Below are 17,607 nucleotides of genomic sequence, written 5' to 3' on the forward strand. Positions count from 1 at the left end.
AAAAAATACCTCATGTTTTTACTCATAATTGGAAACTGAAGAAGTTGATTTCATAGAAGTAGAAAGTAGAATATTAGTTAACAAACAGAGGAGATGTTAGAGAGATTGGATAATAGGTGCCAACATAGAGTTAGAAAGGAAGAAAAAGTTCTAATGTTTTATAGCATAGTAGGGTGAATATGGTTTATAACCTCTATCTATAAATTGACTGTGTATTTCAAGTGGCTAGAAGAGAAGATTTTTAATATATCACCACAAAGAAATGATATGTTTGAGGGGATGGAAATGCTGATTGGTGTGACTTGATTATCATATATACATGCATTCAAATATCACACTGTACCTCATAAATGTACATAATTATTTTGTACCAATTAAATAGTTGTAATGAAAAAAAATCACTGAGTATCAAGGATAATTTTGACAATGTACTCAAAGAAAGACTATGTGACTAAAAGTATGATTATAGCCAAACAATAGTTTCCTAAATTATTTATTGAACTACTGTATGCTTTTGCATGCTGTGTTTATGTGTCTATGTGCATACATGTATTTGGATAAATAGTCTGTACTAGGAAAATAAAGAAATCAACCATATCAATCCATCAGCCATTTTTTTCTCTTAAAGAGCTTACAGTGATGACTAGATTTGATAATTATCCTTTTGAAATAATTATAGCAAAGTATATTCTTTGACACAGTGGAAGATTAGACTTACTGTAACCAATGAATGCTAAAATAGTCATAGAGCAGAGCACAGTGTTTACTATAATAATTGGAGAAAACTCCTGAAAGAAGTACTCTGATTTTTATCCTCCTTACAGAATAACCTTGTATATTTACTTGTCAATCACTATAATAATAGTGACTATTTGTTTAGTATCTATTATACATTGTACTTTATTTTTCTTACAATGACCTTGTGTAGTGGGTATCATTATCTGTATTTCACAGCTTTTAAATATAAAGGCTAAAATGATTAAACCTATTCAAGGTCAATATCTTGTCAGAAAAGAAGCCAGGATTGGAACTCACACATATTATTGTATTATTCCCTGCTCTAAACTGTTTCCCTGCTATATTTCAACTGTGAATTGTTATTCTTCTTGCTGTCAGCAGTCCTTGACACTTTTCCATGCAATGTTTATGTATTAAAATTTAAAAATATAATAACAGAACTTTTCCTGATTGTTCACTGGAGAAATTAGAAGACAGTGATTAGAGGCTATAATTTATATATAACTTAGTTCTGGTTAAAAATATATATTAACGTGAATGATTAAGTGGACAACGTTCTTAGAATATGAGTGTGCCAAATCTCCTAAATTTCAGAGAAAAAAGTGCGGGGAATTAGCCATATGATTAAAGACCTAAATCTAATTGTTAATAAAGATATAAATAAGGTACTTTAATTATATAGGTAAATCCAGAAATTCATAAACAATATAAATTGGATAAATACAGAACATTCATTTACAAAAAAGGAAGTCTAGGAAAGTTCCTTTATCCTTTAAAACTGAAACCAGCAATTATTTCATTCTTTAGAAAACTTTAAAATAGACAATTGTAAAAAATGTTCCTACATTGAGCGTATCATTTTAATTGAAAGCAAATATCTTCTCATTTTCTTTTTCTTTTTTTTTTTCAAACAATACAAGGCCACAGCCCTTTGAATAAAATATTTAGGTGCTCTATGTGTGTTGTCTAAATCAATCTATAAGATATTGTCTACAATTTCTATTTTTGTTTTTGGAAGTACAACAATACAATACCTTCAAGAAACCTTCAAAATAATTTTCTGAATTATTTTTGGTTGCCCTGGAGGCATTTCATTTGTTTAACTCTTACCTAATTTGACAGAATTTTTTAGTACCTCACCTTTATCATATTATTGGAAGATATAGAATCAACTCATTCTCTTGTCATATTCACATAACTCATTAATTTAACCAGCATGAATTGGGTAGGAAACATGCAATTCTTGATGATGAGAATATAAAGGTTATAGGTACATAGGGATACCTTTATAGTTTTAGAGATTCAGCACTCTGTGGCTGTCCTTTGTATGTTTCATAGAAGCAAATGATGCAGCAATTAGTCTAGTAAATCAACCAACTTAAGAACCTACAAGGGACTTCAAGTTCTAGCTTTACAAAAGCACCAAAAGAAATACTATAAACTATTATTAATTTGCAAAAGCATCAGAAGACTTAGAACAAAGTTCTGATATTAGAATATAAACAGATTTGATTATTAAAAAATGTGTAGAGAGAAATGCTATAGATAGAGCATCAAGCTATGTCCTTCCTCAAAGAACAAACTTAGATCTAGAACACAGGCTTAGTTCATCCAAATTCTCATGCCAGATCAGAAGCTCATTTTCCCTGGAGTAGTTGTTGATCTGAGAAGGAGCTTTTATAAATAGAAACATGGAACATTTTGTCAAGTAAAGTCAATCTATAAGGAGATTTTAATTATAAAACCCTACTGGCTTGGTGTCATCAATATAGTTATCCTTTGGTCATGCCAATATCCTATTAAGAATTTTATCTGAAATGCACTCTTAGATATAATATTAAAACACACACACACAATATGTAGTACTAGTAGTAGAAGAGGTCAACCAAGTCTACATGATATTGTTATGAAACCAGTTTTAGTGGTAAATATCTAAATATTGAGAAATAGGAGTTATTAGTGGAAGAATAAGTATGGAATCAACAGGTAGATATAGAAATTCCAATAATCGATGGTTTTGTATAGAACTTCTTTTAAAACAGAAGTAAAAAATGAAAAGATCAAGAAAGCTCATACACTTATGGGAAAATGCAATGGATAAGAAAGCAAATATTGAGGCTTTAAATGAAAAAGATGTTTGGTATGCTTATAAGTAACTTGAGAATTTCTTGAATTTTTAGTTATAGAATAACTAAAGTTGAATAGTTACAGAATATATATTTGCAGCTAGTATTAGAGGCCAACTTTAAACAACAACAAAATTTAATTATTTCATTCTTGATTTAGGTGTATATATATATGTATATATACACATGAACTTAAAATATTTTATATTAATGTGTCCACATTAAGGCATCTGATATTGTTTTGATTATTTAATTCATGAATATTTATCTTCCTTCTGATTTATCAATCCTCTATAAGGCGTCTGATATTGTTTTGATTATTTAATTTATGAATATTTATCTTCCTTCTGATTTATCAATCCTCTATGAAACAATTCACGTGGTAAAATTATCCCAGAACAGACACACAAGATACATATTTAAAAGTTTTCACATTGTACTAGACTAAGGTATGTTCCTTAGCCCTGTAAACTCACAGAGCACAGGTATCTTTAGGTATTGCTTTCTACAATATTTTTGAGGCTATCAATAAAGCTTATATAATGTTATAAAAATGTCCTTTAACAGTTTCCATGATTCTATTCAGTTGTATTAGTCTTTAGGAGTATTTAGAAATAAATGTTTATAAAGTTATTCAAAGCTATCATAAATTTCTAGTATTATAGACCTATTTTTCTACTGCTTGAGGTTTTTGTATATTCTTGTTCTATGGAGGTATAAAAGAGTCACTATCTGTTGGGGGATCTAGGTATCTAAGGGGACTGGTAATGAGATACAGAGCCTTTAACCTCTTGGCCACTGGTTCAAACCTGCCCCAGGTCAAAAGTGACAGAAAGTCATTACCATCTGATGGTAGTTCAATAGGCTATGTGAAATGAATTTGTGATTCTGGTACCTTACAGAAACAAAATCATGCCATAGATTTACTATAGAGTGGCACATAATGATAGTTGTGATTTTAGTTCAAAGAGAAAGGAGAACTCAAATAATCAACTCTCTCTTAGGTAGATTTGTTGGTGGAATGATGTAGGAAAGCTAGTTTATGCCTGTACTGGTTTCTGATTTGGGTCCATGAGATGTACCTCAAAAGGGATCTTTACTGCCATAGTTGGTCATCACTAAATCAAGTTTTAAAAAGCTTTTCCATTCTTAGATGGTCATTAATTCAAAGTTTAAAGTTACACTGTTCATGTCTCTTGTTTCTTCAATGTACTTTACGTATTTTTAAATATTTCATTTTCCTTTTGAATCATATTATGAATTTCATCTACATTTGAATATATGAATGAATATTTAGAGAAGTCTGTTTGTTCTTGTCACTCATTTGAGAAATACTTAGTTAACAAAAGAAAAGACAATTGTAGAAACACTTTGAAGATGGAGAATTCAAAATTGAGTAGGGAGCAAAAGAGATCATTGTTTTAAGAGCTATTGAATTATGTGCATTCATGTCAATAAAGGAGACCTTTTACCTTTGACCATTTTTAGAATTGGGGATTACTTGAGCGGTTTTGTCATTCTGATATCTTTAATGAGCAATAAAATTGTTGAAACTTTCTGATTTGAAGTGTCTTTGGAAGTAATTATATTTCTAAAGATTAAAAAAAAGTTTATACCTGAAAGATATGTAAGATCATAGCATTTTATTAATGGCAGCATATTTACTATTGTAGTTTATATCAGGCTCAATAATTTTCAAAACAAGCCCACATTAGTGGGTTGAATGAATTTTTAAACTATCTCTGATAACTTTTGTGATGTGAAAATAATACCTGAAAAATTATAGCAACTATGCCTTTGTTAAAGATTTCTGATCTGGATAAAGATGAACATTTGCTAAGAATGTGACAGTCAGGGATTTTCAAAAACAAACTTACAAGAACTTATCTATGTTCAAGTCTCTGGTACTTGGAAGACCTTTGGTCCTAACTTTAAATAAAAGACACTTGTTATCGTTATCGTGCCTTAAAAAGAAATCATTTGAATTCCACATCTTCAAAGGCATTCTTTAGCCCAGAAATATACCAGTGGTTTCCCCGATATCTGAAGAACTATGATTTTAGAATTAGAAATTTAAATTGCACAAGCTTAGTATGAGAGTATTTCCGTTACCCTTTGCAGGTTTTGAGGCAGCTTATTCGACCTTACAGTCTCACCAGGAAGCTAATGGGAAAGCCTTGCAGCAATCTTCACAGGAAAGTTTCCAAATGTCAAGTGTCATCTTTCCAGCTGTTAGATGAATGGGTAGCCAAGAGGCATTTATTTGGGTGTGCAGCCCCTGTGAAATCTGGGTGAGGCAGGAGAAAAGGCTATAATTTGGTGGTTAGTTTACCAGCACTGGTATAGTTGCAAATCTCCTGTCCAGGCCCTGGACTTCATTTTGTGGCTTAATGATTGACAGGCAACCACAGTGTTCTTGCACTTAAAGAATAGAAATGCTGTTAAAAAAAGGCATCATCGATATGTCATACTAATTTTCGAATCCTCTACTGCTTCAGATAAAAACAATCTTATCAACAGAGCTGCCTTCTTCTCCTCTAAACCCCTTTCCAACTGAGAGGAGGCAAGGCTTTTGAAATGACAGCTGTATTAAAATCTTGAGACTTATTGAAAAAGTGTCCTTCAGTTTAAGATATATTGCAAAGTCTTTAATTCCTATGTTAAAAGAAGATTGATATAAATCATTGGCTACTGTCAGGTTGAAAAACAATGAATATCAATAAAAAGGCAGTTTTAAATCATAATGGATTCAGTTTGAGATAGTGATAGCCTCCAAAAAATAATATTGAAGTATGTCATGGCTAAATGCTGTTTCCATGCTAAGTTTTTCCACTTGCTAGAATCATAGAATTGAGATGACTCCAGCTAGTCTCATTGAGAAACTGAGCCTTTAAATTTAATGGGTATCAGAAATGCATGTGATCTCACTTTTATCCCTTATGATTGGGAGTAGTAAAGTCAAATTTGCTTATAGTACCTGAAAAATTAATTCCATTTCATTTGCTTATAAAGAAACATGCAATAATATCCATAGTACTCTCAGAATTTACCTCTTTAATGGTATATTGGGATTAATTTGTGATGTATTTCCTCACTACTATTTTAAATACTAATGCATCAGCGATTTAAAATTTTTAAATATTACATTTGTAATAATATACAACTTTTTGTTTATGAAGGGGGGTTATGTATAGCTATATGTTATAAAAGGAAGTCAAGGAACAATGTGCAATTTAGCCTATACCTAATGGAGCTATCAAAATAAAACTATCCAGTTGGTTATAGAGAAAGGAAATACCATAGCTAATAAGTAATTTTAATGCCTTTTGTTGACTTTATATAGGGTTCCAGACTTGTATTAAATGGAAGCACTTGGCCTGAAAAGTAATTTAAAATGAAATTGTCTCCATAAAGGCAGAATATTTCTTTACCAACACACAGCACATTGCTACTTCAGGCACAGTAACTAAAGATAAGAATAGTCAAAAAATATAATAATTAGATCTGAGAAATCAAATCCATATGATCCCATGTCATAAGAAACCTAACCTTACAGTACGTTGATGGAGAATAAAAGAGGTTAGCCACTGCAATATCACATGATCCAAATGGGCTGCGAATGTTAAGGATCCCACATCAAATTTACTAGCCACTGACATCTGGAGCTGTCTGCAGTGAATGACAATATCACAGCAAAACAAACATTTGAGAAACTTCAGTTTGTTGGGGAAGATTCAGATTCAAAATGTTATAATTGAAAATTGGGACTGAAATTGTGTTTCTTAGCATTCAGTGATTTAGTGAAGCTGAGTCTCAGGTTATGTACAGATTATTTTCTAGGAACTTTACTTTCATATCATACTAAAAATTACTTCTGAATTAACCATTTTCTTTCACTTTAAAATTTAGAAGAATATGCTAAATTTGTTTGAGATTGGTTTGGTCATGAAGATAATATGATTCAGCCGCCTACTATATGACCCAGGAAGCTGAGGGATAGACTTTAAAAGAATAAACTCAAGTAGTAGGAAAACTCACTGCTAATAGAACCCCAATAAAATTATCAAAAAGGCTTTAAAATTATGTTAAAAGTGCTCAAAGAGATAAAGATAGGAATAATGTCCATAATAAAGAACCGCTGAAGATGTGATGCCTCTCTTAAGATATTGAACCTAGGTAACAGGTCAGGTTGTAAAAAAAACTGGGGGTAGAGCCCAAGTTTTGATGATCTACCAATTGTTTATTTTGGCACCATCCTACTTCTTCCTTATGGTGTTCTCTTTGAGATACAGCTAAGCAAGTGGAAGACACACATAGATTAGTCCCTGAGGTCATCAAATAATTTCACTCCAGTGTGGGAATGCTTACTGTACTTTTTATAATTCAAACAGCTAATTCTCAAAATTTACCATGTTTCCTTTGAGACTCCTTCTCCTATACTGCAGTCTCTGGATTTGTGCCTGGAAACATTCTGTGGAAATGTAGCCTTCAAATCATTATTTTATTAGTTTTCTTTTCTGAGTTATCTATACTGCCTAGAACAGTGTTTACCTCATAGTTGATGGTTGACCAATAAAATACCTGCCATAAGTAGACAGTTGATGAATATGATTGAAAAACTGGATATGTTTTGGAAATGTTTTCAATTATGGGGACATGGGGTTTAGAGAACATATTTGGCTAGTTTATTCAGTTTATTGGTGATAGGTGCTATGTTACACTGCTAAAACAACTGGTGTTTGATGGAGGAGTGGAATTAACATGGAAACAGGAGTAAGATGGAAATTCCAGTGCTTTGTAATATTCCCCTTTTGATTCTCCCAACTATCCTTCACTATAGCTATTGCTATGTCTGTTATGAAGTGACCTCTGAGTAACCATACTGGTTTTCTCCTTGTGTATTTTCACCTTAGCCCCGTTCCAAAAATACTAGAATTGAAAGGTCAACACAAAAGCAGATATTGGCTGATATGTTGTTGACTTACAATTTTGAGCTTTTTATTCCAAGACTTAATATTTAACATCACTGCTGTCACCTTTCTTAAATGTCAGCTTCTTTATTTACCTTCATCACTCTCACCTTGATCATACTGACTCCTTTGTGTTACATGGATTTGCTGTCAGGCACCACCCTGTGCTGGTCACCGGGCTTTTCTTATTCTAGCCATTGACATCTTGTCAGCAGTGTCACCACCTTTGCCCTTGAGCCTGTGAATATCACAATTGTTACTTTGTGATTGATGCTTTTGAGAATTTGTCAACATGTTATTTATTATTTTTGAGGGACCCCTGTCCAACTTCAAGCTGTTTCTTAAGGTTAATTTACTATTCTATTCTTTGAACAGAAACATTGTATTGTATGAAATTGAAGCTGAGAGCAATAGTCTACATATTATTTTCTTTATAGATGATATTGTGATTAGTAGAATGTAAGGCAAACCTATGATATGATTATAGTTCAAAAGGAAAGCAGATTGGATCATTCATTCATTCATATGGCCTATAAAGATAATATACCAAAGATTTGTAAATATGTACAGTAATTCATTGCTGACCTCCTTCTGGTACTTGGTCTTGTGTTACTTTATTAAAAAGGCCTTCCATGGCGACACAAAGTAGAAACCTCCCCTCTCCCCAGCTGTACTACTTCCTAACAAACATGCTCTGTGTCGCTCCCCCTCTTCATGGAGGAACGACACTAAACCCTGCCTAGGCTTCATATCCGAGTCACGGCACCATTATGTCGCTCCCCGTCTTCGTGGAGGAATGACACAGGACCCTGCGCTGTTCTTTCGTCTGCTCGGCCCTCCCCGGGTTTGCTGCTGGTTCTTCCCGGGTTGGCTGCCGTCCCTTCCACCTCCGTGGAAGGGCGGTTCCCCCTGGCCACTTTCCCCACTTCTGCGGGGGAGCGGCACACCACCGGTCGGCTCTCTCGGGGACTGCACAGGTGTTCCCCTTAGATGTTCCCCTTAGATGTTCCTGGTGCATGTTGTCTCTCTCCTCCTTTATAGTCCTCTTCCACCAATCCCAACTCGGCTGCCCACACTCCGAGTACGCTGCTCTCCTCCAATCAGGAGCAGCTCCTGCAGCTTGTCAAGTTGGTGAGAGGCAGCTGGGTAGAAGCTGTTTGCTCCTCTCCCAGCGCCATATTGTGGGAGAGCAGATGCATAGAATAAGTCTTAATTCCAGTAACTTAGTCTAGTGCGGGTTGCTCCCCACACTCTGCTTTCCATTTTTGAAGGGAAGTAACTAATCCACATCAAAAGCATGAACACACACATATACACTCATCTATCTTTCTAAGCCCCATCTTCCCTCAGCATCACACTGTAATGTAGCATTCACGAGACTAGAATATGTACTTTGTGGGTGGTACCAGCAAGGATCAAAGAATAGGTGGAGGTCACAAACATAGTCCTCTTAAAGAAAAACTGATTTAGCAATTACATATAGACACGAATGCCTTTGTAAGAATCCTGGAACTTGAGGGAGAGGTGATAGCATCCCAGTGGAGCAGAAACTTGAGAAAATCCACCTTATAAAGGGTAAAAGTAATATTTTTGTTTTCTCCTGATCTCTGATTCCGTATGTTGGCATAGCACCATGCAAAGAAGGATAACTTCAGGCCATGATTTCTCAAGTCAGGAAAAAGTAAACCAAGGTGGATGTGTAATTTATCCAGCATTATGGGGCTCTGCCTGAAATGTCCACTTCTGTTTTATGGCGTAGGCAAATTGACAATGCCAGAAGCCAGGGAACAGTCAGGTATAAAGAGGCAGGAGGTCACAGTAACTGGCACACTGAACTTGGCAGTAGCCCCATGAATTCGTTGGTAACCTCATCCAACAACAGCACTTGACAAGTTGCCTCATCAGACCAATAAGTCAACCCAACCAGTCCTACCCAATTTTAGAGCAAACGGTCCTACCCAACCACAGACTGCAGTCAGCGTCTGTCCAGAGAGCCTCCATGACAACCCTTTTCAAATTTGGAGGCCTCAAAGCCAGCTCCACCCAACCTCACTGTACCTGAAGGAGGATCAACAGGACTAAAGACCCTAACAATGGGAGTTGCTACAAGTTGGCCTGCTCAGAATCCCAGGTAACTGGCCTTTGAAGATGGTTATACTTGGTGAAATAAGCCAGTCCCAGAAATAAAGATATCATGTTTTCCCTGATCTGGGTACTAATAGAGCACCTAAACTGTAATGTATAGGCATGAAATGGACATTTTGAGATTCAATGATTATTTATAGCCCTTGTTTTTTTTTAACAGGCAGAGTGGATAGTGAGAGAGAGAAACAGAGAGAAAGGTCTTCCTTTTGCCATTGGTTCACCCTCCAATGGCCGCCACGGCTGCCGCGCTGCGGACAGCGCACCGCACTGATCCGATGGCAGGAGCCAGGTGGTTCTCCTGCTCTCCCATGGGGTTCAGGGCCCAAGCCCTTGGGCCATCCTCCACTGCCTCCCCAGGCCACAGCAGAGAGCTGGCCTGGAAGAGGGGCAACCAGGACATAATCCGGCGCCCCGACCGGGACTAGAACCCGGTGTGCCGGTGCCGCTAGGTGGAGGATTAGCCTACTGAGCCGCAGTGCCGGCCTTTTTTTTTTTTTTTTTTTTTGTCATGTGGTTTCTGAAGCCATCCAATCCCAGCCTGTTGCCAGGCAGTTTCTGTTGTCAGCAGCCATCTTGGCATGACCTTCTCACCTCAGCAGCCATCTTGACATGACCTTTTCACCTCCTCATTCCACCACACTCTGGGGCCAGCGCTGTGGCACTGCAGGCTAAAGCCCTGGACTGAAGCTCTGGCTTCCCCTATGGGCACCGGTTTGAGTCCTGGCTGCTCCTCTTCCAAACCAGCTCTCTGCTATGGCCTGGGAAACCAGTGGAAGATGGCCCAACTCCTTGGGCCCCTGCACCCACATGGGAGACTCAGAAGAAGCTCCTGGCTCCTGGCTTAAGATCGACACAGCTCCTGCCATTGCAGCCATCTGGGGAGTGAACCAGCAGATGGAAGACCTCTCTTTCTGTCTCTACCTCTCTCTGTAACTTGTTTTTCAAATAAATAAAATCTTTAAAAAAAAAAAAAAGAAAATAGATCTCTAAAATTAAGAGTTAGAATCGGAGAGGGAGGAGAAAGAAGCATTGGAGTGTAAATGGGAGAGGAGGAGGTATCACTATGTTCCTAAATCTGAATATATGAAATACATGAAACTTGCATAACTTAAATAAAATTTTTTAAAGATTTAAAAAATTTATAAAAGGTCTTTCCTTGACGAAGCCATCTTGTAAAGACTAAAGTAAGTGACATTTCCTAAAATCTGCAGACACCAAAGTAAACTTCATGAATAATCAGGGAAAGATAGCATTTCAGAAGGAAATTAATAGCACTGCAATAACTGACCCTCCAAAGTGAGAGGTCTGTGAACTTTCTGATAAATAATTAAGGAAAATGGTCTTAAGAAAGCTCAATGAAATGCAACAAAACACAAGTATATGACTATATGATGTTAGGAAAAATGACACATGAATAAAGTGAAAGTTCATTAAACAAATAGAAACCATTAAACACAGAAATCTAGGTCAGACATTTGTCCTAGCAGTCAAGATTTCTGTATCAGTATCAGAGTGCCTGGTTTGATTTCAGGCTTTGCTTGTGATTCCAGCTTCTTGTGAATGCAGAACCTGGGAGGCAGCAGATGATGGCTTAAGTGATTATGTTCATATCACCCATGTGGAATAAGTGGATTGAGTTCCCAACTCCTGGCTTCAGACCCCTGGCCAGGATTGTTGCAAGCATTTGGAGGGTGAACCAGTTGATTAAACCTCTCTGTCTCTCTTACGTATAAATAAATTTCAAACAATAGAAAAATAGAGATGTAGAGATGAACAATACTATAAATGAAGTGGAAAATGCAATAGAGAATTTCAAGAGAAGACTCAGTTAGGCAGAAGAAAGAATTAGGAAACTTCAAAACAGATTATTTGGAACAATGCAGTCATATTAGCAAAGGAATAAACAAATGAGCAAAAGTAAAAAATGCCTAAGAGATTTCTGAAACCATCAAACAAAGAATAAAAGTATTATGATGTTCCTGAAGAAGAGGCAAAGGGATAGAAAATATATTTAAAGAAATAATAGTTGAAAACTCCCCAAATTTGGGGAGAAAAGTAGACATCCAATTTTATGAAATCAAATAATTCCCAAATAGGCTACATCTAAAAAATACACAGACACATTATAATTAAAGTGTCAGAAGTCAAAGAAAAACAGACAGTGTTGAAAGGAGTAGAGAAAAGCAACTCATTACATAAAGGGCACTTCCGTGAGAATACCAGGGGAAATATCAAAAGAAATTTTGCTGCTCAAGAGAGAGAGGGATGATATATTCACAGTTTTTATCAACCATCAACCAAGAATATTATATGTCTTTCTTATTTATTTATTTATTTATTTGACAGGCAGAGTGGACAGTGAGAGAGACAGAGAGAAAGGTCTTCCTTTGCCATTGGTTCACCCTCCAATGGCCGCCGCGGCCGGCGCGCTGCGCACAGCGCACCGCGCTAATCTGATGGCAGGAGCCAGGTGCTTATCCTGGTCTCCCGTGGGGTTCAGGGCCCAAGGAATTGGGCCATCCTCCACTGCACTCCTGGGCCATAGCAGAGGGCTGGCCTGGAAGAGGGGCAACCAGGACAGAATCCGGCGCCCCAACCAGGACTAGAACCCAGTGTGCCGGCGCCGCAAGGTGGAGGATTAGCCTAGTGAGCCGTGGCGCCAGCCAAAAAGTGTCTTTCAAAATAAGCGAAATAAATACTTTTCTAAACAAAAACTAAGGGACTTTGTCCTCACTGCCTCTAAGAAGTACAGAGGGGAGTTCTTGAAGTTGAAACAAATAATCACTGAACAGCAACATAAATCTATATAAAAGTATAAATCTCACTGTTAAAGGTAAACATATAGGCAGATACAGATTATTATAATATTTTAATGATGTCTAACTAAATTATTTTTATCCCAATAGTAAAGTTAAAAGACAAATTATTAAGAATAATGGTAAACAATAATACACAATATACAAGGAAATAAATTCTGATTTTACTAACAGAGTGTGTTGAGAACAAAAGTTCATAGCTCTCATGTAATTGAGGTTGTTATAAGCTTAAAATGGATTGCAATAATCATGAGAGTTTATGTTCAAGCCTCATGCTAACTACAAAGAAAAAGTATAGTAGATAAAGAAAGAGAAAATAAAGAGTATCACCACTTGAAAGTACAAAGAAAGGCATCAAGAGCAGAAGAGAATAACAATAGAATGAGGAAGAAAAGAGAAAAAATAAAATTTTAATAGTAAGTCATTACTTACCAAAATATTTAAGGCAGGTGCCAGCGCTGTGGCATAATTGGTTGAGCATCTGCCTGTATCACAGGCATCCCATGTGGGCACCAGTTCTAGTCCTGGCTATTCCATTTCCAATCCAGCTCCCTGCTGATGGCCTGGGGAAGCTGTGGAAGATGATCCATGTGCTGTGCACCCTGCAGCCACGTGGGAGACCCGGAGGAAGCTCTTGGCTGCTGATCAGGCTTAACTCTGGTCATTGCAGCCATTTGGGGAGTGAACCAGCAGATGGAGGACCTCTTTCTCTGTCTCTCCCTGTCTCTGTCTGTAACTCTCCCTCTCAAATAAATAAGTAAATCTTAAAAAAAAAAAAAGAAAAGAAAAAGATGTAAGACAGGGGCCAGCAGTTTGGCACAAGAGGGTAAACAGTAGATTGCAACTCAGGCATTCCATATTGGTATGTGGATTCAAGTCTTGGCTACCCCAATTCCACTCCAGTTTTCTGATAATGCAACTAGAAAGACAGCTCAAGGGCTTGGAACCCAGCCACCCATCAGGGTAATATTCCTGAGAAACATGGAAGCTAAAATCCTCAATATATTACCAACCAATTTCAATAGCCTGCTAAACAGAGCATGTACCATTACCTGTGAATGCCCATAAAGTGAGATTTAGCCCTGGACTGCAAAGTTAATTCAGCATACACAAATGAAAAAATGTGATACAACATTACACATTCACAGAATAATGAGCAAAAATCATAGGATCATCTCAATAGATACATAAAAAATTTCACAAAATCCAACACCCTGTGCAAGTTGGAAACTCTCAATAAATTAGGCAGGAACTTACCTCAACACAATAAAAGCCATGTGTGAAAACTCACATCTACCATCAGACTCACACTTGTGAGGGGCAGGTGTTTAGCCAGCAGTCAAGAAGCTCACCCCCACCTTGGAGTACCTTGATTCAACTTTTGGCTCTAGCTCCTGATTCCACCTTTTTTCTAAGGGAAACCTGGATGGCAGATTATTTTCCAAGGATTTGGATTCTGGCCACCCACGTAGGAGAGTTGGATTGAATTCCAAGACCTGGCTTTGTCTTTTTCTGATCCCTGGCCTTTTCACATATTTGGAGGAGGAAACAAGTGGGTAAATGCTCTCTTTGCTGCTCTATCACTGTCTCTATACCTTAAATAATTTTAAAAATAAAATAAAACACATGAAAATAATTAAAGCAGACAAAAACTAGTGAAGAGACATCTTGTATGCATGGTTTGGAAGAACTAAAATTGTTAAAAAGCCTAAAGTAACCACAGATATGTATAGATCCAATGAAATTCCTATCAAAATCTCAAAGACTTTTTTGCAGAAGTAGAAAAAAATGTACAATTTATATAGATTCACAAAAGACACCAATAACCAAAGCAATTTTGAGAAAGAACATGGAAGCATCGTACTTCCTGATTTTACATTAATTACATAGCAATAATAATTAAAATGGTGTTGTATTGTTGTAAAATCAGATATGTAAAACAATAAACAGAATAGAGAGTCCATATCATATGTAATCATGTCATATATAGTCAATGATATCCCATAATGGTGTCAAAAATAATGAATGATAGAGCTGGTGCTGTGGTTTAGCGGGTTAAGCCATGGCCTGCAGCACTGGCATCTCCATATGGGTGCCATTTGGAGTCCAGGCTGCTCCACTTCCAATCCAGCTCCCTGCTAATGGCCTGGGAAAGCAGTAGAAGATGGCCCAGGTGCTTGGGACCCTGTACTCACCTGCTCCTGGCTCCTGGCTTTGGCCTGGCCCAACCTATGCCATTGCAGCCATTTGGGGAGTGAACCAGTAAAGGCAAGTCCTCTTTCTCTCTGTCTCTTCTCTCTCTTTAACACTGCTTTTCAAATAAATAAAGTGAATCTCTAAAAAAATACTGAATGGGGAAAGGAGTTTATCTTCAAAAATGGTGCTGGGAAAATTGAGCAAGGAAAAAGGTGAAGGAAGGGAGGTAGGAAGAATAAGTAAGGAACAGGAAATCTGGAGGTTTATAATTATGACCTAGATTGTGATGATGATAACTTGAATATATACATATATTCAAACTTCGTAGTCCTTTTTCTGTTCCTATAATACATGAGCATGGGTGCTTTATTTTATTTTTTAAAGATTTATTTATTTATTTATTTGAAAGGTTGAATTACAACAGAGAGGCAGAGGCAGAGATAGAGAGAGGGCTTCCATCCGCTGGTTCACTCCCTAAATGGCCACAGTGGGTGGAGCTGGGCCAATCTGAAGCAAGAGGCTAGGAGCTTCTTCTGGGTCTCCCAGGTGAGTGCAGGGGCCCAAGCAGTTGGGTTGTCTTTACTGCATTTCCAGCCCATAGCAGAGAGCTGGATTGGAAGAGGAGCAGCCGGGACTAGAACCGGTGGTGGCCCATATGTGATGCTGGCACTTCAGGCCAGAGCTTAAACCCGCTGAGCCACCATGCCAGCCGCCCCAGTGCTTTATTTCCAAATGAATTTTCTTTAGCTCACTGTATTGGGTGCTGGAAGTCCAAGATTAGGTAGCTGCATCTGCTCAGTTCAGTTGTGGGCCTTGACCCGCTGTGTGCATGTTGAGAAGCTGAAAGGCCTCTAGGTACATGTGACGGAGACAAAACACTAGGGATAACCTAGCTCCATAACAATCCACTCTTCCAATTATCTGATGTGGTTTCATGATATAATAAAGTTTATAAAAGAAAATAAAAAACAAAAACAACCCATTCTTGTGATAGTAATCCAATCCTAAGTGAACAAGAAATCACTCTTGTACATGGGCATTAATCTATTCCCTAGGACTCTGGCCCCATGACCCAAATACCTGGCACTGTGTCCCACCTTCCAGCACTGCCACATTGAAGAATGAAGTGTCAGCCTGAGTTTTGGTGGAGATGAAACACTGCACTCACCAATTGTGCATATTAATTATGTTTTATATACCTTCTATACCTCAATAAAGCTGTGGGAGAAAAACATGTATAATAACATTGCTCTCAGTATATTAATATTGTAAGTAATAACAGTGTTTCAATGAAGCAGTTTTTGAACTGTTTATAAACATAATACTGTTTTTTAAAAGAAAAATATTTTCTGTTTACTGCTGTGTTCTTTGCACCTTGACGCAAAGACTGCCCTATAGAAGGTACTTGAAAATATTGTAGAAAAATCGAATATTCCAAGAAAACACTTTAGATCATGAGATACTTGAGGTATAGAAGAATGTTTTAAAAGATCACTGTGTTCTTTGTTGTTACCTTAAGAGGCTAATAAAGCTGGTATTTGGCAGTTGGAGAAGAATTTACATAGAAATAGGAGGATGAAAAAGCATACTAGAAAGAGAACAGCAAATGTGAACATCTAGGGAAAGACCAAGTTTGGAGGAAGTCACATGACATGAGATTTATATGTTTGTTATTATAAATACATTTTTGTTATTTCAAAAACTTGCAGATAATGGAATTAAAAAAGAATTTTATTTTGGTGGAAGAATATTTTTAAATCAATGCTTAGTATTGAGTCTGCCATTCATTTTACTTGGAGAAATACAAGTATCTGGTTGATTTTGAGAATAAAGTGTTCTATTTTTACCATAGGCCTGGACATTTGGACAATGTGTCGATGCTTATCAGAGCTGGTACTTTATTAGCCAAATAACACTGCCATGGCTAAATTGGAACTTCCCACTGGAGGTTCATAACAGGAGTTTTGAAGCGTGTCGATGTGACTAGAAAAGTGAGTTTCAGTCTTGGATGCGCATTGAAATTCCTTGGGAAATTTTTAGAATATTAATGTTTGAATATCTCTTGGAGAGATTCTGATGTTATAAGAATAGAGGCCCTCTGACCTGGACATTAGAATTTTAAAAACTCATCACATGTTTCTAATATTTAAGGTTGAAAATGAATAATGTAAACCTATGAAATAATAGCAATTCTGGATAAAGCAATAAAGTAAGCCAATTAGCAGAGATGCAAGAAAATAAATATACTCAGAAATCAAAGGAGACAAAGAAATGGGCTTTAAGGATTTCTTTGAGAATTTCTAGCCTTTCGTGGACATTCAACTGAATTCCTACTTGAGTTTCATGAGATACTCCTGACTTTCATAATAATCACCTGGGATTTTTTTTTTTTTACTTGCTACCAACGGCTGCATCTAAACTGGAAGTCAAAAGACATGGAGTGTGGACAATGCTTTATTCTAGCAAAATTATGAAATTGGTGAATCTTGATCACATTTCATTTGATTGAATTGTATATATTTACAAATTATTTTAATTACCCAGAGTAGTTACTTACCATCCCCACTTGTTGGCTCTTTGTAGAGCCTTTTTTTTAACTTTACAATAATAGAGCAA

General features: G+C 36.8%; 1 protein-coding gene and 1 long non-coding RNA gene across 3 annotated transcripts in view; one reads left to right on the top strand and one right to left on the bottom strand.

The window, feature by feature from the left end:
- DPYD (dihydropyrimidine dehydrogenase) overlaps positions 1-17,607 on the top strand; it is a 962,084-nt gene that overhangs the window by 458,219 nt on the left and 486,258 nt on the right. The gene's annotated exons all lie outside the window — the stretch shown is intronic.
- The window catches only part of LOC103350116 (uncharacterized), an 85,447-nt gene that overhangs the window by 7,419 nt on the left and 60,421 nt on the right, over positions 1-17,607 (bottom strand). For both annotated transcript variants that reach the window (XR_007923962.2, XR_007923963.2), the window contains exon 3: positions 7,945-8,072. This is a non-coding gene — a long non-coding RNA (uncharacterized lncRNA). The remainder of the gene's footprint in view (positions 1-7,944; positions 8,073-17,607) is intronic.

The sequence above is a fragment of the Oryctolagus cuniculus genome, chromosome 7 (assembly GCF_964237555.1).
Source record: "Oryctolagus cuniculus chromosome 7, mOryCun1.1, whole genome shotgun sequence".
NCBI classification, from domain to species: domain Eukaryota; kingdom Metazoa; phylum Chordata; class Mammalia; order Lagomorpha; family Leporidae; genus Oryctolagus; species Oryctolagus cuniculus.